Genomic DNA, 24,754 nt, shown 5'->3' with positions numbered 1-24,754 from the left:
TCTCTTATGGTCTTCAACTTATTAGATGAGGCTCACCCACATTATAAAGGGTAATCAGCTTTACTCAAAATCTACCAATTTAAATGGTGATCTCATCTAAAAATTATCTGGAGGAGTTCCCGTTGCGGCTCAGTGGTTAACGAATCCGACTAGGGACCATGAGATTGCAGGTTCGATCCCTGGCCTTGCTCAGTGGGTTAAGGATCCGGTGCTGCTGTGAGCTGTGGTGTAGGTTGCAGACGTGGCTCAGATCCTGCATTGCTGTGGCTCTGGCATAGGCTGGCAGCTACAGCTCCGATTAGACCCCTAGCCTGGGAACCTCCATATGCCGCGGGAGCAGCCCTAGAAAAGGCAAAAAGACCAAAAAAAAAAAAAAAAGTGTAACAGGAGTTCCCATTGTGGTTCAGTGGATTAAGAACCTGATATAATATCAATAAAATATCAGGATGCAGGTTCAATCCCTGGCACTCAGTGGATTTAGGATCCGGCGTTGCTGCAAGCTGCGGCATAGTCCCAGATGTGGCTCAGATCTGGCTTTGCTGTGGCTGTGGCCAGCAGCTAAAGCTCCAATTTGACCCCTAGCCTGGGAACTTCCATATGCTGCAGGTGAAGCCATTAAAAAAAAAGACAGTGAGACAATGATGCAAGAAAAGACAAACAGACCTATCAAACAAAACAAGGAATCCAGACCTGTGGGTTGTGTGTGTGCATAAATCATATCAGAAAGGAAGGACTGTTTATTTTCAATAAATAATTCTGGGATGACTGTGTTTCTGTTTTAGAAAAAAAGTGAAAGTTGACCCCTACTTCACTTCATATGCAAAGATAATCCCAAATGGATTAGAAAACCAATTCTAAAGGCAAAAGTATAATCCCATTAGAAGGTAATACAGAATATATTAGCTGTTCTTGAACTAAGGAAGGTTTTTTTTGGTTTTTTTTTTTTTTTTTTTGTCTTTTTGCCTTTTCTAGGGCTGCTCCCACGACATACGGAGGTTCCTAGGCTAGGGGTCGAATCGGAGCTGTAGCCCCTGGCCTACACCAGAGCCACAGCAACGCAGGATCTGAGCCGTCTCTGCAACCTACACCACAGCTCACAGCAACACTGGATCGTTAACCCACTGAGCAAGGGCAGGGACCGAACCTGCAACCTCATGGTTCCTAGTCGGATTCGTTAACCACTGCGCCACGATGGGAATGCCAGGAGGATTTTTTAAATAAGAAAAAAAACACCAATAATGAAGCAAAAGACTAATCTATTTATTATTAAAATTAAGAACTTCTGTTCATCAAAAGATATCATAAAGAGAATAAAGACAAATCATAAAGTAGGAAAAGTAATTTTTAACACATGTAACCAAAAAGATCTAGTATTACAGAATGTATTTTAAATACAAGAAGGAAACAACAGAAAAAGCAATAGAAAAGTGTGCAAGATATTTAAACAGGTACTTCATAAAATAGGATATCCAAATAGCCAATATACACAGGAAAAGGTACTTGGTCTCATTAGTAATTAGGAATACGAAGATTAGAACCCCAATATTCCACAATATACTCATTAGACTGGCAAAAATTTAAAGATAGATATTACCAAGTATTAGTGAAGAAGTGAAGAAATGTCACCTCCCAGACACTGTCAGTGTGTAAATTGGTAAAAACACTTTGGAAAAAAATTTGGTAGTAGAAGGTTAAAGATATATAAACCGTTTAGCAGTATAACAATTCCCCCCAAAACATAATGGCTTAAAATAACAACCATTAAAAAATAAAACAAGTGCCTTTTAAAATATAAATTTTTTTCTAAATATAAAAGGTACTTTTTTTAAAATATAAAAGGTACTTTTTTCATATATGACAAGCCCATAACCAATATCATTCTCAATGGCAAAAAGCTGCAAGCTCTTCCCCTAAGAACAGAAGTAAAGCAAGGATGCCCACTCTTAATTCTCTTTCAATATATACTACAAGCTCCAGCCAGAGGAATTAGGTAAAGAAAAGAAATAAAAGGCATCCAAAACAGAAAAGAAAACATAAAACTGTCACTATTTGCAGATGACATGATACTACATATAGAAAATCCTAATGACTCTACAAAAAAAAACAAAAACAAAAAACCCATAACACTGTTAGAATAAATGAATTCAGTAAATTTGCAGGATTCAAAATCAAAATCTAAAAATCTGTTCTGTTTCTATATACTAATAACCAACCATAAGAAAAAGAAGTTAAGAAAATAATCCCATTTATAACTGCATTAAAAAATAAAATACCTAGGAATAAATTTAATCAAGGAAATGAAAGACTCACACACTGAAAACTACGACATTAATGAAAGAAACTGAAAACAACAAAAAATGTAAAGATGCTTTGTGCTCATGGATTGTAAGAATTAATATTGTGAAAATTTCCGTACTACACAAAGCCATCTACAAATTCAATGCAGTCTCTCAAAATTCCAATGGCATTTTTCACAGAAATAATACAAACACTACTAAAATTTGTATGGACACACACACACACAAAGCCAAACCAACCTTGAGGAACAACAACAAATCCAGAGGTATCACATTTCCTGACTTCAAACTATATTGCAAAGCTGCAGTAATTAAAACAGTACATTAGCAGAGAAACTGACCCATAGATCAATGGAACATATATTCCAGGAGTAAACTACACATATATGGTCAATTAACTTATTACAAAGGAAGCCACAAATATACCATAGGAAAAGAACAGTCTCTTTGTTAAATGGTGTTGCGAAAATGACAGCCACATGAAAAAGAATGAAGCTGGACCACTGACTCTCACCATACACAAAATTAATTCAAAATGGATTAAAGACTTGAACATAAGACCTGAAACCATAAAACTCCTAGAAGACAACAGGAGGCAAGTTCCTTGACATCAGTCTTGGTGATGATTTTTTTGGATTTGACATCAAAGGTAAAAATAAACCCAAGGGATTACTACATCACACTAAAAAGCTTCTTCACAGGAAGGGAAACTGTCAAAAAATGACAAGGCAGGAGTTCCCGTCGTGGCGCAGTGGTTAACGAATCCGACTAGGAACCATGAGGTCGCGGGTTCGGTCCCTGCCCTTGCTCAGTGGGTTAAGGATCCGGCGTTGCCGTGAGCTGTGGTGTAGGTTGCAGACGCGGCTCGGATCCCGCGTTGCCGTGGCTCTGGCGTAGGCCGGTGGCTACAGCTCCGATTCGACCCCTAGCCTGGGAACCTCCATATGCCGCGGAAGCGGCCCAAGAGATAGCAACAACAACAACAACAAACAACACCGACAAAAAAAAAAGACAAAAAAAAAAAAAAAAAAAAAATGACAAGGCAACCTAGAAAATGGGTGGAAATATTTGCAAGTCATTTGTCTGACAAGGGGTTAAAATCCAAAATATGTTTTAAAAAATCATAAAACTCATTAGCAAAAAAAGCAAACAATCCCATTAAACAACAAGCAGAAGCTCTGAACAGACATTTTCCCAAAGAAAACAAACAGACAGCCAACAGGTAAATGAAAAGGTGCTCAACACCACTAATCATTAAGGAAATGCAAATCAAAATCACGGTAAGAAGCAACACCCCACACCTGTTAGAACGGCAATCACCAAAAAAAAAAACAAGTAAAAAGTGTTGGCGAGCATGTGGAGAAAAGGGAACCCTCATGCACTGTTGGTGGGAATACAATTGCTGCAGCCACAGTGGAAAACAGTATGGAGGTTCTTCAAAAAAGAATTCTAATCTATCATGCTACTGCATATTTGAGAATATATTATAACTATGTATATCTACATATGTTTACCAATAGTTACCAGTATAAAAGACCACTGTTACATAAGATGACCCCTAAGGGTAGGATCATATCTTAATTCATTTTGTTTCTTTGTTTTAATTTTTAATTTTAACCAAAGTGATATTTGCATTTGTTAAAAAAAAATCTGATAAGCAAACACTGGAAAACAGTGATCAGCTGGCCTACATTCCCCCCCATTCCCACTTCTCAGAGTCAGCTACTTTCAATTATTCCAGCTGTTCCTTCTGATATATGCATTTATATTTCTAAATAACAAAACTATTTCTTCTTTTTTTTTTAATCTTTTTAGGGCTGCACCTGTGGCATATGGAAGTTCCCAGGCTATGGGTCAAATCGCAACTGTAGCTGCCAGCCTACGCCACAGCCACACCAGATCCAAGCCATGTCTGCAAACTACACCACAGCTCACAGCAACACCAGATCCAAGCCAGTTCTGCGACCTACACTACAGCTCACAGCAACACCAGATCATTAACCCACTGAGGGAGGCCAGGGATCAAACCCGAGTCCTCATGGATACTAGTCAGGTTTGTTACCGACAAGCCAGGACAGAAACTCCTTTCCGTTTCTTATTTTGCTTTGTACCAGCCACTTTTTCCAAATTCTCCTAAAAATGTCAGTCAACCATCTTTTTACATTTTCAAAACAACAAATGATCTTAGGAGTTCCTGAAGTGGCTCAATGGAAACAAATCTGAGTAGCATCCATGAGGACGCAGGTTCGATCCCTCTCCTTGCTCAATGAGTTAAGGATCTGGCATTGCCATGAATTGTGGTATAAGGTGGCAGAGGCGGCTCGGATCTGCTGTTGCTGTGGCTGTGGCGTAGGGCAGCAGCTACAGCTCTGATTAGACCCCTTGCCTGGGAACCCTCCATATGCCGAGGGGGCAGCCCTAAAAAAAAAAAAAAGACAAAATGATCTCAGCCATAAGTCTCCCACATTCTTCCATTCTGTTGCTCCAACCTGGCCTGGTCCAGACACACGACTATTTTCCAGTTTTCCATTGACATTTTCTTGTGTTGGAATTTCTGTTTCCTGTCTCCTATGCCTTCTTCTTTTTTGCTTTTTCCTGGTTTTAATCAACAATACCCCCAATAATTTCCTATTGGGGGAAAAGAAATGGGAGCTAAATTTTTTTTAATGTAAAAATTTCTGAAAATTACATTATTCCAACCTCACCTTTAACAGACAGTTTGGCCTCAGCTGTAGAAAAGTATACCTACATTATTTCTTTAATAATATCCTCCCCACATTCTCTGTTCTCTTTTTTAGTATGATGTTGAATCATATATATATATTGATTATCTAATTTTCTTTTCTCTCCTACTTCCATCTTATTGCTATTTTGTTCCAATTTCTAAGAGATCTTGCCTTTATCTTCTGATCACTCTATTGAAATTTTTCATGTTTTTAATGTTCAAGAGTTCATGTCAAAGAATTGTGTTTTTGTGTTATGAATATAAAAGCTTCTCTTATCTGGGGATTATTTATATATTGTATATATATTCTTATACATATTTAATGGACACAAATTCCTCCCATTCAGTATCCACATCTCTTTGCAATATGACTTTCTTGCTCCTCCAAACCAAAAATGGAATATATTTCTTAATCCTTTTGAATCTAGGCTAGTCATATAACATTCTTTGATCAATAGCATGTGGCAGAATTGACACTGCACGAGTTCCAGAGTTTAAAGTGCTACAGTTTCTGCCTTTGAACTCTTGGAATGATCCCCAGAGATCATCATGCTGTGAAGAAATGCGGGATGAAAAAAAAAAAAAAAACACATAAAAGAAGAGACCCAAAAGTTCCAGCTTTTCTTTCTGAGCTCAGCCCCAGGCAAACCCATCAATTAAATAAACTTGTATGAAAAAGCCTACCTGAAATCAACCGTTAAGCATCCCAGTCAGTCCACAAAACTACAAGAAATAATATTGTTGTTTTAGCCACTAAGTTTTGGGTGGTTTGTTATTCAGCAACAGGTAACTAATACAGAAATGAATACTGGAAATGGAATGACACCATACAAAAACTTAAAATATGTAGCACTGATGAGGAAACTGTTACTAGAGTCTGGAAAGATGGTATGAAATAAGTGACCAAAGTACTGTCTTCAGTAAGATTACTTTCAGGAAGATTAAAAATGTACCTAACTAAGGAGTTTCCATTGTGGCACAGTGGGTTAAGAACCCGATATAGTCTCTGTGAAGATGCAGGTTCAATCCCTGGCCTCATTCAGTGGGTTAAGGACCCAGAATTGCTATAAGCTGCAGCCCACAGATGCAGCTCAGATCCATTGTTGCCATGGCTGTGGTGTAGGCTAGGCAGCTGCAGCTCTGATTTGACCTCTAGCCTGGAAACTTCGATATGCCACAGGTGCAGCTGTAAAAAGAAAAAAAATTTGCACCTAATTAAAATGCGTATATAAGGAGATTTCCAGGCAGAATGCTAGAAGTGTCAACTGGCCTTTTTTTTTTTCTTCCCCCTAGCTAAATATTAAAGGTATATAAAGAACAAATTGTTCAGGTTCATTTAGTCAAATCTATAGAAAATACAGAGGGTCCAAGATGTCCTGGGTTGGAAAATAAAACCATTTCACAGTTCTAGTCTCTAATCAACAAAAATGCTTACAGTAAGAAATATCTCAAAAAAAATAAAAAATCAAACCAAGACCCTTTATTGCCTCAGAAAATGCAAGGCAATTTACTACGTATATAAGAATTTCAAGGGCATTATCTCAGAGCAGTCCGATATGTCCAAAGCAGACAGAGGTCTATCTTGAAAAGAAATATGGATATGGCTCTAGAGAAAAAAACTGGAAAACCCAGGAAGTATTTCCTGTTGAAGTCAGTTTATGGGTTTTTTTTTTTTTTGGGGGGGGGGGTTGTGTTTTTTCGGCTGCACCTGCAGCATGCAGAAGTTCCCAGGTCAGGGATAGAACCTATGCCACAGCAGTAACCAGAGACACAGTAGTGATGGCACTGAACCCTTAATTGCTGAGCTATTGGGAACTCCAGAGGTTTTTGTCTGTTTTTTAGGTTTTATTGAAATATAGTTGATTTACAATGTTGTGATAATTTCTACTGTACAACAAAGTGATTCAGTTATACATGTACACATATCCATTCTTTTTCAGATTCTTTTCCCATATAAATTATCACAGAATATTGGTAGAGTTCCCTGTGTTATACATCAGGTCTCTGTTGGCCAGTCATTCTATACACCACAGTGGGCATATACTGTCCTCAAACCCTGAGTCCATCCCTCCCGACTCCCACCTGTCTCCTTTGGGAACCATACTTTGGTAACCCTAAGTTTGTTTTCAAAGTCTGTGAGTCTGTTTCTGTTCTACAAATCTGAATCTTTTTTTTAATTTTTTTTTTGTCTTTTTAGCTATTTCTTGGGCCACTCCTGCGGCATATGGAGGTTCTCAGGCTAGGGGTCGAATCGGAGCTGTAGCCACTGGCCTATGCCAGAGCCACAGCAACGCGGGATCCGAGCCTGTCTGCAACCTACACCACAGCTCACGGCAACGCCGGATCCTTAACCCACTGAGCAAGGGCAGGGATCGAACCCCCAACCTCATGGTTCCTAGTCGGATTCGTTAACCATTGCGCCACGACGGGAACTCCTACCTGAAATGCTCTATCTCATTTATATAGAATTTCCTCCATGCTTTTCAAGTCTCAGCTCAAATAATACCTCTATACTTTTCAGTACATAATACTGTTTTATTTTCTTTACAGCACTTCCCACTACTCAAAATTATCGATTAATTATCTATTTACTTTATTATGTCCCTCCTTTAAAAAGTGAGCTTCATGAGAGCACAGTCTCATCCATCTTAGCCATGTTGTGTCTTCAGCACCTAGGACAGGGCTTGATATATAGTAATGTCAGAGATTAACTCCATATTTTTAACCATTAAATGAATTTACTTCACTTTCCTAGTTCTTGAAGGTATTCAGCTAGTGACCCTTGCTATAGCTAGGTACATAAATAATGATTCAAAGAGCAACAGACTGGGAATCAGTTGATATTAACGAATCTGTTAATAGGTAGTCATGTGATTTCAGACAAACCACTTGACCTTTCTGGATCTACTTTTTTACTTTAAATTTACTTCCAGCTCTAAAGTTCTATCTTGTGACTACTTTGTGAACAATTCCCTATGTATCTTCAGTCATCTCAAAAGATCTTGTTTGTATTTTTTCACCTCAGATTTAACAAATCAAAATTTGCATTTCTAGAGTTCCTGTTGTGGCTCAGCAGAAATAAACTAGTATCCATGAGGATTTTGGCTTCAATCCCTGGCCCCACTCAGTGGGTTAAAGATCCAGCATTGCCATGAGCTGTGGTGTAAGTCACAGATGCACCTTATATCTGGCATTGCTGCAGCAGTGGCACAGGCTGGCAGCTGTAGCTCTGATTGGATTCCTAACCTGAGAACTTCCATATGCCACAGGTGCAGCCCTAAAAACAAAAATGAAAAAAATTGCATTTCTCTCTCAAATATTTTTAACTTTATTTCTGTCAGTAGTACCACATATTTTTTTTAAATCTCCAATGAACATACACAAAATCTTGGATCTCTCCTCTTTCTCTCTCCCTCTCCCTCTGTCCCCCCACTTCTGTCTTCATGTTCACTCTCCTTCATCCCCTAAATCTAACCTCTAAATGGACCTGTTTGTTCTTCCTTCTAATTGGCCCTTAGATTCATTCTGCATCACTGCTCCTATTGCTATAAATCTAGTCAGACCCTCATTACCTCAGACATGAACTATAATCACATTTTCCCGTTATCTCTTTATTTAATCTTCTCCCCTACTTCAATCTATCCTGCATATTTTCTCTAGAATTATTTTTCAAAACACCACTTAAAGAGTTTTCTTTTGGCTCAGCAGGTTAAGGATCTACACTGTCACAGCAATGGGTTGCTGCTGCTACGTGGGTTGGATCCCTGACTGGGGAACTTCTGTATGCTGTAGGTGTGGCCAAAACAAACAAATACCACCACTTAAATCTCAGTCTCCAAAATCAATCTTCAAATTCAAGAGGTCTCCTCTTGTTTGCAAATCAAATCCAAATGCATTTGCCTGATGCTTAAAGCTTCCCCACTTTCTAGTTTCATCCACCTATTCAACCTTAATCCTTTTCTACACCAAATAGAAGTCCCAAGAGAAGACCAAGACCTCCTCTATTACAGTTTCCTTGCTCTCTCCTACCTAATCCATGCTCGTGTCCACCTTGGTACTGAGAATACTTTTTCAACCTCCCCCCCCCCATCTATATTGTATTCATCTTTTCTCCAGGAATCCTTCCTTGACTACTCAAAATCGCTCCATTCTCTAAATTCCTTGTTGTGTGCTTCAATTCAACACTATAAAGTTTAATACCAGTTGTTCCAAGTGCATTCCATCTGCCTCTTCAATTTGGATGTTTCTTAAAGGCAAAAACTGTTCTACATTGCTTTAATTTATTCCTGGACAATATTCAGTAAAGTTCTAGGCACAAAATAAATACTCAGTGAATTAAAAGGCAATTAGAATAGTTTATTTTTAGACAACTTCTTACTTATTACAAAGCAATTTCACCTCAATCTTTCTTTTGAGCCTTAAATTGCTTCTCTGAGGTTTTTAGTGTATTAGTTCCTACAAGGTATAAAATTTTTTTTTAAATCACTGAACTCAAAGTCAGAGGCCTACACGAGTAAAAAAACTGACTGCTTTGTCAACTTTATAATCTTGAAGGAAAAAGACTAATTTTCTGAGGCTCAGTTCCCTAACCTGACAATAAATTTCAAGTTTAACCCTAAAAGAATGGGTTTTAAAAGAATGGCACTGTTAAAGCCTTGAAATATCATTTTAGATAGATTAACAACTCCAATTAGTTAAATTAATAAATAATTGTGAAAAGGAACTCCCGCTGTGGTACAATGGAATCAGCAGCGGCTTGAGAGCACTGACACATAGGTTCAATGCCCAGCCCAGCACAGTGGATCCAGCATTGCTGCAGCTTAGTCTGTGGCTGCAGCTTGGATCTGATCCCTGGCCCAGGAGATCGCTATGCCAAGGGGCAGCCAAATAAATAAATAAATAAATAACTGTGAAAAGAGTATAGGAAAAATGGACAACTATGTTTGATTTCCTTTTATATACTACTGAGACCTTTAAAATAGTGCATATGATAATGGTAATGTTTAAGTATTATTAATATTTTAACAGAAAGTTGTATTTCTTTAAATAGATATTATATATTACTTATATTCCAATATATCTCAGAAGAGATTTTAACCTACTGATCTCTTTAAGAAGCTTGCTACATTTTTATTATGAATTTTATTACTAAAGAAGGCTAAGTAATTTCCATCAAAATGCTCCTTCTATTTTAAATGGGAAGTCAATGTCTAAATATTATTCATTTAACATAAATACACTTTAAAGTGTATATATTTAGTAACCTGGTATTTGTTTCTTGCTACATATAACATTACTTGTCCTAAATGCTCAAAGTTCAAAATCATTAGCCAAACACCCACAAAATATGAGAATAGTACTTTATGTTAAGAGTAGAAAATAATATTACCTCCTGTTAACTTTAATAATCAATAGTGTTACACAAACAACAAAAGCAATGAAGTAAATCAGTGGTTCTTAAAGTGTAGTTCTGCACCAACAACATCAGTAACACCTAAGGACTTTTTAGAAACACAAATTCTAGCGCCTGAGACCCACTGAATCAAGAATCAAAAATCCTGTCTTAACAATTCCACTAAAATGTGAAAAACACTGATACAAGTTAACCTAAACATTTAATACTTAGTTGGTCAGTGAATTTTTTACAAAATATATAGGAAACCACACAAAAACTATTTGAACTGCTCAACGAATTCACCAAGTAGCAGGATACAAGATTAACATTCAGAAATAGGTTGCATTTCTGTATACGAACAGTGAAATACTATTATCATTTTTTTGTCTTTTTTTTTTAAGGCCGCATCCACAGCATATGGAAGTTCCCAGGCAAGGGACTGAATCAAGGCCATAGCTGCTGGCCTACACCACCACCACAGCAATGCCGACCCTTAACCCACTGAAGAAGGCAAGGGATTGAACCTGCATCCTCATGGATATTAGTTGGATTCGTTACTGCTGAGCCACAACAGGAACTAACAATAAAATATTAGAAAAGGAATATAAAAAAATTTTAAATGGCATCCAAAAAAAATTTAAATACCTAGGAATAAACCTGGCCAAGGAGGTGAATGACTTATGAGAACTATAAACCATTAAACAAGGAAATTAAAAGAGGATTCAAAGAAATGGAAAGATAGCCCATGCTCCTGGATTGGAAGACTCGATATTGTTAAAATGGCCACACTACCCAAGGTGATCTACAGATCTAATGTGATCCCTATCAAATACCCATGACATTTTTCACAGAACTAGAACAAATAGTCCAAGACTTTATATGGAACCATAAAAAAACCCAGAATTGCCAAAGCAACCTTAACAGAAAAAACCAAGCAGGAGGCATAACTCTCCCAGACTTCAGATAATATTACAAAGCTACAGTAATCAAGGTGGTGTGGTACTGGTACAAAAACAGACATATAGACCAATGGAACAGAATAGAGAGCCCAGAAATAACCCCAGACACCTATGGTTAATTAATGTTCAACAAAGGAGTCAAGAATATAAAATGCAAAAAGTCTCTTCAGCAAGTGCCACAATGTCAATCAATGAAACTGGAACATACCTTCACACCATGCACAAAAATAAACTCAAAATGGCTTAAAGACTTAAACATAAGGCATGACACCATAAAACTCCTAGAAGAGAATGTAGGCAAAACATTCTCTGACATCAACCATAGAAATATTTTCTTAGGTCAGTCTCCCAAGGCAATAGAAATAAAAACAAAAATAAACCAGTGGGACCTAGTCAAACTTACAAGCAAAAACAAAAAGACAACCTACGGAATGGGAGAAAATAGTTGCAATCGATGCAACCAACAAGAGCTTAATCTCCAAAATATATAAACAGCTCATACAATTAAATATAAACAAAGAACCCAATTAAAAAATGGACAGAGGACCTAAGTAGACATTTCTCCAAAGAAGACACATGGAAAGATGCTCGACATCACTAATTATTAGGGAAATGCAAATCAAAATTACAATGAGGTACCACATCACATCATTCAAAATGGCCATCATTAGTAAGTCTACAAATAACGAATGCTGGAGAGGGTGTGGAGAAAAGGGAAGCCTCCCATACTATTGCTGAGAATGTAAGTTGGTACAACCACTATGGAAAACAGTATGGAGGTTCCTCAGAAAACTAAATATAGAACTACCATATGACTGAGTAATCTCATTCCTGGGCATATATCTGGACAAAACTTTCATTCAAAAAGATACATGCACCCCTATGTTCACTGCAGCACTATTCATAATAGCCAAGACATAGAAACAACCTAAATGTCTAGATGAATGGATTAAGAAGATATGATACATATATATATATACATAATGGAATACTACTCAGCCATAAAAAAGAACAAAATAATGCCATTTGCAGCAACATGGATGCAACTACAGATTCTCATACTAAGTAAAATAAGTCAGAAAGAGAAAGACAAATACCATATAATATCACTTATATATAGAACCTAAAACATGGCACAAATAAACCTATTCACAAAATAGAAATGGACCTACGAACATAAAGAACAGACTTGTGGTTACTGGGTGGAGGGAGGAAGAAGTGAGATGGATGGGGAGTTTGGAGTTGGTAGATGCAAACTATTACACCTATAATTGATAGGAATGAGGTCCTACTGTATAGCACAGAAAGAACTATATCTAGATTCTTGGGATAGACCATATGAGAAGATAGTATGAGAAAAAGAATATACATATGTATGACTGGATCACCATGCTGTACAGCAGAAATTGACTCAACACTGTGAATCAACTATACCCTAATAAAAAAATTAAAAAAAAAAAGAATCTAACTGTAGAGCTCAGGTTTCTGTGGAGGTACAGGTTCAATCCCCAGCCTAGCATGGTGGGTTAAAGGATCCCACGTTGCCGCAGGTGTGGCTCAGGTCAGGTTGCAACTATGGCTGGGATTCAATCCCTGGCCTGGTAACTTCCATATGCCATGGTGTGGCCATAAAAAGAAAAAATATTTTTCAAAATCAATTTTCCCAGAACTAAAAACTTGTAATTTGCAAAGAATTCATTAACAGATGGTGCCAAGACACAACATGGTGGGGGGAAAAAAAAGCAAACAGGATTGAGTGGCTTGGGGCTGGCTTAAGAGTAATTATAAAGGATTTAAGAGATTTAGACACAGTACTGTCAAGACATGCAAATCAGTACCAAGAATCTACCCCCGCCCAAAAAAAAAGGTGAAGTTAAAAAAATACTAAAGAAAATGGGAAGATCCTGTAAACTTCCAGAAAGGGAAACAATTTTTTTTTCATACAAAAGGATGAAGAATTACCTAAGAGTTTTTCAAAATCTACAAAGAAACCTGCAATTAAGAAGCTAAACCTTGGGATGCAGGTTCGACCCTGGCATGTCACAGTGGGTTAAAGATCTGGTGTTGCCACGGCTGCGGCATACTTGCAACTTCGGCTCGGATCTGATCCCTGGCCCAGGAACTCCATATGCTGGGGGTGGCTGGAAAAAAAAGGGAAAAAAAGGAAGAAGAAGCTAAGCCTTCAAAATTAAGGAGAAATTATTACAAAATTAGAATTTCACAGCCATGCCAACTGTGAAGGTAGAAGATATTTTCTGGCATGCAGTCTCCAAAACAATTTACTTTCCATGCATCTTTTCTCAGGTAGCCACTTAAGGATTTCTCTGAGAAAGAGGAAGGTACGGGATCCGAGAAACAGGGTACTCTGTACAAGAGAGAAAGAAGAAAGGAATTCCTGGGATGGTGAAGGGAGAGAGCAAGATGACACTTGTACAGCAAACCTGAACAGCCACCAGTCCAGATTGGAGTGGTTCAGCAGGTTCTGATAGAAAGTCCCTCAATAGGATGAAATTAACAGATTACCAACTGTTTTTAAGCCATTAGTAAGAATTTCATATCACTGAGAAAAGTCTGGGATTAGTGATGAATACATTAAAAATTAAGCAATAGAGAAAAACAAGACAATGGAGTTGGGAAGAATGTTGAAAAGGAAAAATAATCACAGCATACTACAATGGTTTGGCTGCGAAAAGCATTATGCAGCCATAATAATGTAACTCTAAATACTGAAATAATCAAGATTGTGATGTAACTTTATGGGGAGTATGAAATGTGTGTGAAGGGGGAAGGGTTAAAGCAAAAAAATTAAAACTAAGTTAAATCCTCATCTTCCATTACAGGAAGTTATTTGATATGCCTAAAACTGGAAAATTAAGAAGTAACAATATTATTTAGAGATGTGGAAGCAAACGTATAAAGAATCAGCTAAAACAGTTTAAAGCAGTTGCTCTGGAGAGGAGGAAGTGGCAGAGATTACTGGTTTTTTTGAACAAATCTTGTAAAAAAATTTAATTCTTTTTATTACATGCACACATAAATTTGATAAATATTAAATTTTTAAAATCTGGATGCAAAATTACATATTCCTCTTAGTTAAAACAATACTAATATAAACCACCCAAAAAAATACTGAGAATACATCAAAATGTTAACTGCAGTTGTCTTTCAGTTATCAAGGAATAAGTGATGTTTTCCCCTTCATTCTGCTTTCTATGAAAAGTATATATAACTTCTATAATGGAAGAAAAAACTTTATTGTGTATATTTTATTTTATTTATTTTTTTCTTTTTTTGGCTTTTTGCCTTTTCTAGGGCTGCTCTCACAGCATATGGAACCTACGCCAGAGCCACAGCAACACGAGAGCCAAGCCGCATCTGCAACCTACACCACAGCTCACTGCAACGCTGGATCCTCAACCCACTGATCGAGGCCAGGGATTGAACCTGCAACCTCATGGTTCCTAGTCGGATTTGTTAACCACTGCGCCACGACGGGAACTCCTATTGTGTATATTTTAAATTAGTACAGAATTACTTCAGTCGAGAACCCTTAAAAGAGATATAAAAATCAGTTTAGTTGCAAGCAGCAATTTTTATCATGAAAGAGAACAGAAAAGAATAGATTGGAATATATCAGCAATCTTCATATGTGGGAAGTTTCATAAAACTTTTGTTTTATTTACATATAAATGTAAATACACGTAAGTGTACTGGATCATGATGTGAAATGTATTTCTCATTGAGATTCACAGTCCAAAAGAAGTTTTCACTACAGGAATGTGATCAGCTTGATAAAGTGAGAAATGCAATGGTTTTGAAATTTTGTGGTAAAGTATTTTTATTATCTATTTTGAAAAGATAGATCCATATTTGTAGATTCCTATAAGAATCCACAACAGGAGTTCCCTGGTGGTGCTGTAGGTTAAGGACTTGGCATTGTCACTGCTGTGGCTCAGGTCACTGCCATGGCGCAGGTTCAATCCCTGGCCCCAGAATTTCTGCATGCTGTGGGTATGGAAAAAAAAAAAAAAAAAGAATCCACAACAGATGCAGATTCAAATTCTGTTTCATCTTACTAGCTGTGGACTTCTCTGGGTTTCAGTTTCCTCATCTATAATCAGAGATACTTATTTCACAGGGTGTGAGGATTAAACAAAGTAATATATTAGAGTCCTGGCATACAGTAAGCCTTCAATAGTCAACGAACAAGAAATGAGAATGCTTTTATGTCAAAACAATTCCTTTTTGGTCATTTAAAGGACACGTAACATTTGAGATTTTATTCACATATTGCTCTTTTTTTCATATTTTACTCAACAGATCAAAACACTTTCACAATCCAATACTGCCTTTATTATCCAAAAATGCTTATGCTTTCCCTTATTTTGAACCACAATTTGAATAAACGCAATGATTCCATACAGGAAAGTAATCATTTAAAAATGCTGACTGTATCTTTATTTCTTATTTTTTTTTATTTTTTGCTTTTTAGGGCCGCACCTGTGGCACATGGAGTTTCCCAGGCTAGGGTCTAATCTGAGCTGTGGCCACCAGCCTACACCAGAGCCATAGCAATGCCAGATCTCAGCCGTGTCTGCAACCTACACCACAGCTCACAGCAATTCTGGATCTTTCACCCACTAAGCGAGGCCAGGGATCAAACCTGCATCCTCATGGATCCTAGTTAGATTCTTTTCCACTGCGCCACGACAGGAACTCTTATATCTTTAACATCTGGCTTCAAAGTGTTACTAACTAATGCTTGCAAATAGTTTGTTTATAGTAATTTTATTAATAAATTTATTATTTATAATATAAATGTATTGTAGTAATTAATTATAATATTTCATTATGAAATAATTTAAAATAAAGTCTATAGAAGCTTAAAGCATGACCTCAACATTCACCATATTTCTGAATTTTACAAGGATTGCAGGGGTTTTTTTGTAAGATTTTATTTTCAGAAACATATAATAATCTCTATTTTACCACAATTTAAGAGCTCTAAAGGCTTTTTTATCTTTGAAAATATTTATTAAAAATAACATTTTAAATACTCTACAGAAGAAAGTAAGTTAGCCTATAATCCTGATAGGGGTCAGAGTAATAACACAAAATGGACAAATTACACTGTCATTCTACTTAAATTATTTAAGTTATTTAATCTGACCTGTAGATAGTCTCTTGTCTTCTCATCATGCCTGACTTTTAAGTGGGAGGTCTTCATTCATGATGATCCTTTAATAGAAGCAAAGCTTTCTCCATTTAACCCATGCTGTTATCAATCATGTACAGGGATAAATGAGCCTGTAAGATTTTGCCAGTATCACAAATGACACTGTGACCTGAGGCCAACATCTTTATTTGCTTCTCCAGTGATTCACTTCAGCAGATATTAACCAATTTTATAATCCATGAAAGGCAAAATTAAAGGACACCATCCATAAAACAGAATAATTCCTATCAGCAACAAAGTGATGTGTGTATTATCTTATAAATTATATGGCCATACAGTGTGGTAATGTAATGAAGTAAAGATGGTAATAATCAAATGCCTAGGGCAAACGCTAATATGCATTTAATCACACAGCATGAAGCCATTTGTCACTACAGTTGAATGCATGTGTACATAAAATACATGAGTCACGTCCTTATTGTTATACTATAACAGCATCAATTTCACACTATCATTTCACATAATAACAACTGGTAGGCTTTGACATTAGCTAAAACATTCAGAGTATAAACAAAATCATCAACAATAGCTCTACAGATATAATATTGTGATTTTTCAGTTACTAAATTTCCAAAAGAATTCTTTGTTAAAGAGCTGTAAGTTCCAAGTTGCCTATTTTTTCCTTAAATAGCCCACAAGTTATTCATCATATTGTTTTTTTCTTACAATCTCATGACTTGAACTGAATATGAAATCAGTCTTATAAGCATATCTCATTCAGAAGTAATTAATATAATATTTAAATGTAAAATATGGATGACACTTGTCAAAAAAAGCAAGCTCTTTTGTAAAAAAAACTTTATTCATTAACTATACACAAGGTGGTATATGTGTAGATTGAAAAAGATTGAGAAAAAATTACCAAAACATGACTAAAAATATATAAACACTACTTAATTATCTGATCTTGGATTTCTATAACATTCATTGGAAAATCACCTTAACTTCATTAGGACCATTTATAATATAACAATATAATAAACATTACATTTCCTAGAGTGTATCCCCCCTAGAAGTGAAGAATCAAAGGAGTTTTTATGTTCCACACAGCACAGTGTCAAAGTGGAATTGATTAAATCATACTCTATCTTACATTAACAATAACTGCATTTGCCATTATATTTTAAGTGGTGAGACTATGGTCGTCTCATTTTTATATCCTCATACTGCCTTATACAATAATTTTAAAAAGTCAGGCACTCAATTAATATTTATTGCATTGCATGTTGCACAGAATGCACTTCCTGAAGATATAGTACGTGTTTATATCTTAAGATATCTGAGTTTATATCCTAAGATATCTTTAAAAAGATATCATAACACTAGAAAGATCTAGAGAAAAACAATTATGTAATGAAGAGAAATGGAAAAAGTGTCCACATATGGATTTTTTTTAATTAGACTTCTTATATAGAGACAGTAAAGAATAAGCATGATATAATTCAATATATCTTTCTGTTCATGAAACTCCAAGTGATACAAATGCGAGTTAATGGTCTTTAAGAGTCTAGAATGGTAGATAATGCATTTATTCAAATAAGTGTAATCCCAGACATGATAACACTAGGCATGATATAAACGACATGACAGATAAAAAAGGGGTTCTCTAAGGATTCAGAGTTCAAAGTACACAGTCCCCAAGACTCATTTTCACCTATAAAATAAGGAAGCAAAACTAAGTGTAAATTTTTATTTGGTTGTAAATATCCTGTCTCATTACCCAAATAGTTTTAACTGTAATAGCAAATTGAAAGAGATGGTGTCAAGTGCTAGATCTAGCAGTAAAATTCTGATATAATTAACCTATGGAGAAGAGATTTTAGGCTTTTGAGGAATTCAAGAAATAGTCCATGGGGGAGGATTCTAGATAGATCCTGAGCAAGGGGAAATCAAATTTGGCTGAAGGACAGGAAGGTAGTTCTTTCTAACACGAATCGATTTGGAGAGTAGGAGATTGTTGATGAGCAATTTTCACAAAATTATGTTTGGAGAGATATAAGGTAATAGTTTAAGGAGCTGTGGCACAGAATCAATCACTAGCCTGGGAACTTCCATATGCCACAGGTGTGGCGGAGAAATAAATAATTAAAATAAACGAAGAACTAAAAACAGTTTAAGGAGATTAGAGTCACTTATAAAACTGGGAGATGATGGGATGAGGCTTGAGAAGGGTCTATGATGCCATATTAAGGAGCCTAAACTGATTAATACCTTCACACATTCTGCTCTGTCATATAGAATGCCTTCCTCTATCTTTTCTATTTAAACATATTTAAAAATCAGATCAAATTCCATCTCCTTGATGAAATTTTCTTATGAATCCAGCTGACACCAACTTCTCCTTTTCTCAATAGTACTTGTTGCCCATATCATATGATTAGCACCTTATTGTGTATACTGCCCATTCCTACTGCCTAGGTCACATAAATTTGTACTTTATTATATCAATTTATAATGCTGCCATGAAAGTTATTTTTCATTAACTGTTTCATGTTTGTAGAAGGTTGATTAAGCTCCAGTAGGCAATGCATCATGGGAACACTTGATAATTTCCTTAAATTTTCTATAAATTATGTGTACTCACTAAAACACTGAGTTTCTTACAGAAAAAAATGTTTTACACTATTAAAAGTAAAATATTCACAGTAAAATCTTTGCCAAATTTCTTCTTGACTTAAGAAAAGGAGTAGGGGAGTTTCCGCTGTAGCTCAGCAGTAATGAACCCAACTAGTATCCAAGAGGATGCGGGTTCAAACCCTGGCCTCGCTCAGTGGGTTAAGTATCTGGTGTTGCCATGAGCTGTGGAGTAGGTCACAGATGTGGCTTGGAACCCACGTTGCTGTGGCTGTGGTGTAGTCCTGCAGCTGCAGCTCTGATCTGACCCCTAGGCTGGGAACTTCCATATGCCACACGTGTGACCCTAAAAAGCAAAAAATAAATAAAAATTTTTAAAAAGAGTAGGGAGTTTCTGCAGTGGTACAACAGGATTGGCAGCATCTCTGCAGCACCAGGATGCAGGTTCAATCCCTGCCCCACACAGTGGGTTAAAGGATTCGGCATTACTGCAGCTATGATGTAGGTCACTACTGCGGCTCAGATCTGATCTCTGGGAACTCCATATGCAATGAGGCGGCCAAAAAAGAAAAAGAAAAAAGAACAGGAGTAGGATTTCATATATAAATTTTAGAAATTTAGAAATACTTAAGTTCTATACTTAAATGGTCTGAGATGTGTGAAGGAAATGAGAGAATTAGAAAAATCTCTCCTTAAGGATCATTATGGAACGAAACATGAAAGAAACTATTAAAGGTACTATAAATTCAACTAACCTAAAACAACACTACAGAAATCTTTGGATCAAGTGCATAAGCACTAATTTTGGCCACCTTATAAATAAAATGTAGAAAAATCCTTTAAACATTTCTTAAACACTTATAACCTTTAAATAACTCCACATTTTTCTAAATATGAAATAAAATTGCCAAAATGTCTTAACATGGCTGATTCTAACACAGCTGGAAATTTAGTGCTCACTGAATTTAAACTGCAAATAAAAGTTTTAGTTTATATGAAATTAATCACTGCCAAAGAATTTCATAAAGACTTTTCTTATTATTAACAGAAAGTTTCCATGGATCATAGGCAAACTAAGAAGCTGAAAGGCTTTTTTTGTTTTGTTTTGTCTTCTATTTGTCTTTTTAGGGCCACACCAGCAGCATATGGAGGTTCCCAGGCTAGGGGTCTAATCAGAGCTGTAGCCGTGGGCCTATACCACAGTCACAGCAACACCGGATCCTTAACCCACTGAGCAAGGCCAGGTGGCAACTATGGTTCCTGGTTGGAATTCATTAACCTCTGAAAGGCTTTCTGACATGTTTCTCTGCCATGCTGATATTAGCAAATAGGCTAAATGAACTATGAAAATTAGGTGAAGAATTTACAATAAAAATTTTCACCTAAAATTTGTATGTTACAACAAAAACATTTTAAAACTAATTATCAACTTGATCATTTCCCAAAGTATATTATAAAAGGCACAAGGTCCACAAGATACCTCACTAAAAACAGGTTCCCTGGTCAAATAAAACTGGGAAATGCTGCATCCTAACTCCTCATCTTAGACATTAACAATACCATTAGCAAAGGTAGAACCTACCTAACTTTAGACTGGTTTATCTTGACCATGGAACACTTTTTTGATAATTCATAATACAAATTAATATTCTGGGGAACGTGTCAGAAAGAATGTACTTTGGGAAATTCTAACAATAAAATTACTTCCTATGTCCTTACTTTGCTAGTGGCCTTAGTTATTATTATAAAGAATAATTTCCCAACAAGAAACATTGTGCATTCAACTATTACCAGGATGAACAGAAGAATAAATATTAACAAAGATATTTACTATTTAAAAAAAAGATTAGAAGAAGTAAAATAGAAAATGTAAGACTACATTGCTCATACTAAAGGTAAATACTACCTCGTGTGCATTTTATTTTAGTATCTTATTGCAGATGTATATACATATGTTTATACTGGCCTGCATGTAAATTTTTTTTTTTTTTTTTGTCTTTTTGCCTTTTTCTAAGGCCACTCCCGCGGCACATGGAGGTTCCCAGGCTAGGGGTCGAATCAGAGCTGTAGCCGCCAGCCTACACCACAGCCACAGCAACGCCAGATCCAAGCCGAGTCTGCAACCTGCACCCTTAACCCACTGAGCAAGGCCAGGGACCAAACCAGCAACCTCATGGTTCCTAGTCAGATTCGTTAACCACTGAGCCACGACGGGAACTCCATATTTTTTAATGTGGGATATAATCGGAAAGTATACGAATGCTATCAGTTCCAAAAAAGTTGTATTAAACAGTTTCCTTTACTGCAGGATTTTTGAGTGCCTTTAATGAATCTCCAAGAGCATTTCTGGTCACAGGTACCTTTTTTTTTTTTTTTTTTTTTTTTTTTTTAATTGAAGCATCTCCCAGGACTAGTACACCTTAGAACACAATTTAGTAAATACTGTCTTTTGGAAACGATGCACCCCCAATTTCTTGAGGCACATTAGGTAAAACATAAAAAACATTCAATTCTCACCTCTTTCAGAATATTCACAGATTTCTCATTTTAACTGCTGGCTCTTCACTATTTGGTCACTATAAACCTACATTAACTTCTCCTTTGACTAGCAAGACGTAGTAGTTAAGTACCTGTTTCAATTCTGGCTCTACCACTTACTGGCTGTGTAATTTATCAGCCCTGTAATATATATCGGCCTTACATTATTATTTAAGCTCCTTCCCACAGCTTCCTCATGTCAGAATAATGGGAATACTTATGTCACAGGGTTTGGGATTTGTTTTTCATGATTAAATGAGATAATGGGCCTAAAGTATTTAGTCCAGTGCCTGGCATTCAGCGTATGATAGATATCTATTACCATCAGAATAAACACCATTACAGCTCCTGGAGTTATGAAATCCACAGTCAAAACTAAAGAAACTAAAAAAACCCCATGCTGCCACCCAGTGGGCAATATGATGTAAAAATTGATATTAGTTCCTGATAATATGGTATGAAACAGTATAAAAGTTAAAATATTCTCTCGGGCTACATTAGCACACTTTATAAATCATCAAGTAGGGAAGATAATTTTTAAAAGTTCACTAATTCCTCTAAACCAACCCTAAAACCAGGGCGGGTTATCATAAACACTCAGATTGGCTAAAGAAGTAACTAGAAAAGAAAATTGTGAAGGACTACAGAATAAACTCCACCTGCATGGTATTTGCTGATTTTTTTTTTTTTTTCAAATGGCCACACCTGAGGCATACGGACGTTCCCAGACTAGGGGTTGAATTGGAGCTGCAGCTGAGGCCTACGCCACAGCCAGAGCAACTGCTGGAGTCAAGCATCTGTGGCCTATTGCTATAGTTTGCAGCAACACTGGATCCTTAACCCACTGAGGGAGGCCAGGGATTGGACCTGCACCCTCACAGAGTCTATGCTGAGCCACAATGGGAACTTCTATTTGCCCATTTTCAGATTAAAATATTTCAGCAAGGATTTTTCCTTCAAGGCACAAAACAAAAACAGCCACAGGCATTTATCACAGCTAAAGCAAAACACCCTATAATCAAAAATTAAAGGATTTCATTAATCTAAGGGGAAAATTCTTAATGGAATGTTCACATTTTCTTTCTAAATGAAGCATACTGATTATAAAGCCTTCCATAAATGCCTTGCGTTATCACTGATGTGTCCAAAAGAAAGGCTAAGTTGAAGACTAAGACAATAACATGATGAATTTAAATCTACAGTTCAGCATTTTCAAGATTAGGTCAGCCACTTCATTCCCAGAAAGATTCCAATTTAGTTTGCTTATGCAAAGCACTTCAGAATAAAATTACCCTAAGAATAAAGAAAACTGGAGAAATTTTCCTGAGGACGTACATGACCAGTCAAAGCCCTAGAAGAATTTTTCTTCAGAATATATTTCAAACATTCTGCAAAGTAACATCCACCAAAGAAAGTCGAGACCCAAACAGCCAGTTCAAAATATTACAAACCTTAAGCATTAGACTCATTTGAAATTTTTTACAAGCATGACTAACATGATTACACTTATTCAAAGCTCACACGCAAGATTTAAAAACAAAACCAACCAACCCTAAAGCGCACGAGAGATGCATCTGCTCTCCACTAGAATAGACAAGACCCATGTTACTAACCTGAGGGCTCGACACCGTTTTCAGGGAGTCAGGTGAAGCCCAAGCAAAAACTGCGAGGTCCAAGGATGCCGGCCTCGCCCTGGTCTGGTCAGTGTAAGATTCTAGAAACCACCAACACAAAACTCCATGACTAGGGGCAAGTCAGCCCCTGAGCAGCCAGAGATGCAAGTCAAACTTTAAATGGATCCTGGGTGAAAAAATCAGGAGTACTTCCACAGAGCCTACCAGCAAGTTAGTAACGACTCGGAGTTACCTCAGCCAAAAGCCTCTAGCTCCCACCAACCCCGCGTTTCCGGTTCACCTTTTCACACCCTAGGGCACTTCCGGTTTTCAGGGCTTTACTCCCTTGCCAAGTGTGAGTGGGGGATCCTGAGCACCTGGAGCAATATGATTGACTTTATTTATTTATTTTTTTAAGATAAAGCTCTTGGAAGTTTATATCTCTGGATGTTCAATGTTTTTCTTTAAGTATTGATTCATGTATCTATGTTAAAAAAAATCTTTGAAAGGATAAATGAAAACTTAATAGGAGCAGTAAGAACTGTAGAGGGGCTAGGAGAGAGAGGGAGACCTCACTGAATACCATACATATATTGAAGTATACTGATTTACAATGTGTTGATTTCTGGTATACAGCAAAGTGATTCAGATACATATACATACTTTTACACATTTTTCTCCATTATGTTTTAACACAGGATATTGAATATAGTGCCCTGTGTTATACAATAGGACCTTGTTGTTTGTCTATTCTATATATAATAGCTTTTGCATCTGTCAATCCCAAACTCTCAATCCTTCTCTCCTTATCTTTTTTTATGTTTGAATCTTGTGGAAGCGTTATCAGCAAGATTCAAACATAAACAATTAAATGTTGATTTTTTTTTTTAAGTGAAGTAATAAAGAGAAGAACTTTAGAGATAATCATACTGGTGATCACACCTTTTCTGGCACCTAAATAATATAGAATGCAATATATTTCAGGCCTCCTACATACATAGTTTTTGCTGTGCTACCAAAATCTGAAAGAAATGGTCCCTGTCCTCAAAATGTAACCATATTTGCATATTTGCAAGTAAATGTCTGTCTGGAACTCTTTTTACTCCTTCCCTTCCTTCAGGTCTTTGCCCAGATGTCACATATCAGGGAGACTTTGCCTGACTATCCTAAATAGTAACACCCACACACATACTCTACCACCCTCCCCCTTGTTTTATTCTCTATAATAGAATTACCATATAACATGGTATATTTGTTTATTGTCTATATCCTAGAACATAATCACCATGTAGGCAGAGCCTAGTTTTGTTCATCTATCTTTGTTTTTTTTTTAATCAAAGTAGTCAATGTACAATATTATATTTTACAGGCGTATAACACTGTGATTTGAAATTTTTAAAAGTTATGCTTCATTTAT

General features: G+C 36.5%; 1 protein-coding gene across 7 annotated transcripts in view; it reads right to left on the bottom strand.

Moving 5' to 3' along the window:
* Window positions 1–24,754, bottom strand: part of CCDC73 (coiled-coil domain containing 73) — a 177,971-nt gene that overhangs the window by 124,957 nt on the left and 28,260 nt on the right. For 4 of the 7 annotated variants that reach the window (XM_085011485.1, XM_085011489.1, XM_085011488.1 and 1 more), the window contains exon 1: window positions 23,338–23,604. The exons of the other annotated variants lie outside the window; for them this stretch is intronic. The gene's annotated coding sequence lies outside the window, so the exon portion shown is untranslated. Of the gene's footprint in view, window positions 1–23,337; window positions 23,605–24,754 lie in introns of those variants that run through there. 7 annotated transcript variants of the gene reach the window in all.

The sequence above is a fragment of the Sus scrofa genome, chromosome 2 (genome assembly GCF_054392235.1).
Source record: "Sus scrofa isolate SSC_HxYL_T2T_F1_AM1 chromosome 2, Sscrofa_HxYL_maternal_Yorkshire_Landrace_v2.0, whole genome shotgun sequence".
Taxonomy (NCBI): domain Eukaryota; kingdom Metazoa; phylum Chordata; class Mammalia; order Artiodactyla; family Suidae; genus Sus; species Sus scrofa.
Note: the sequence above shows the minus strand (reverse complement) of the source record. Positions and strands in the feature narration are given on the sequence as shown.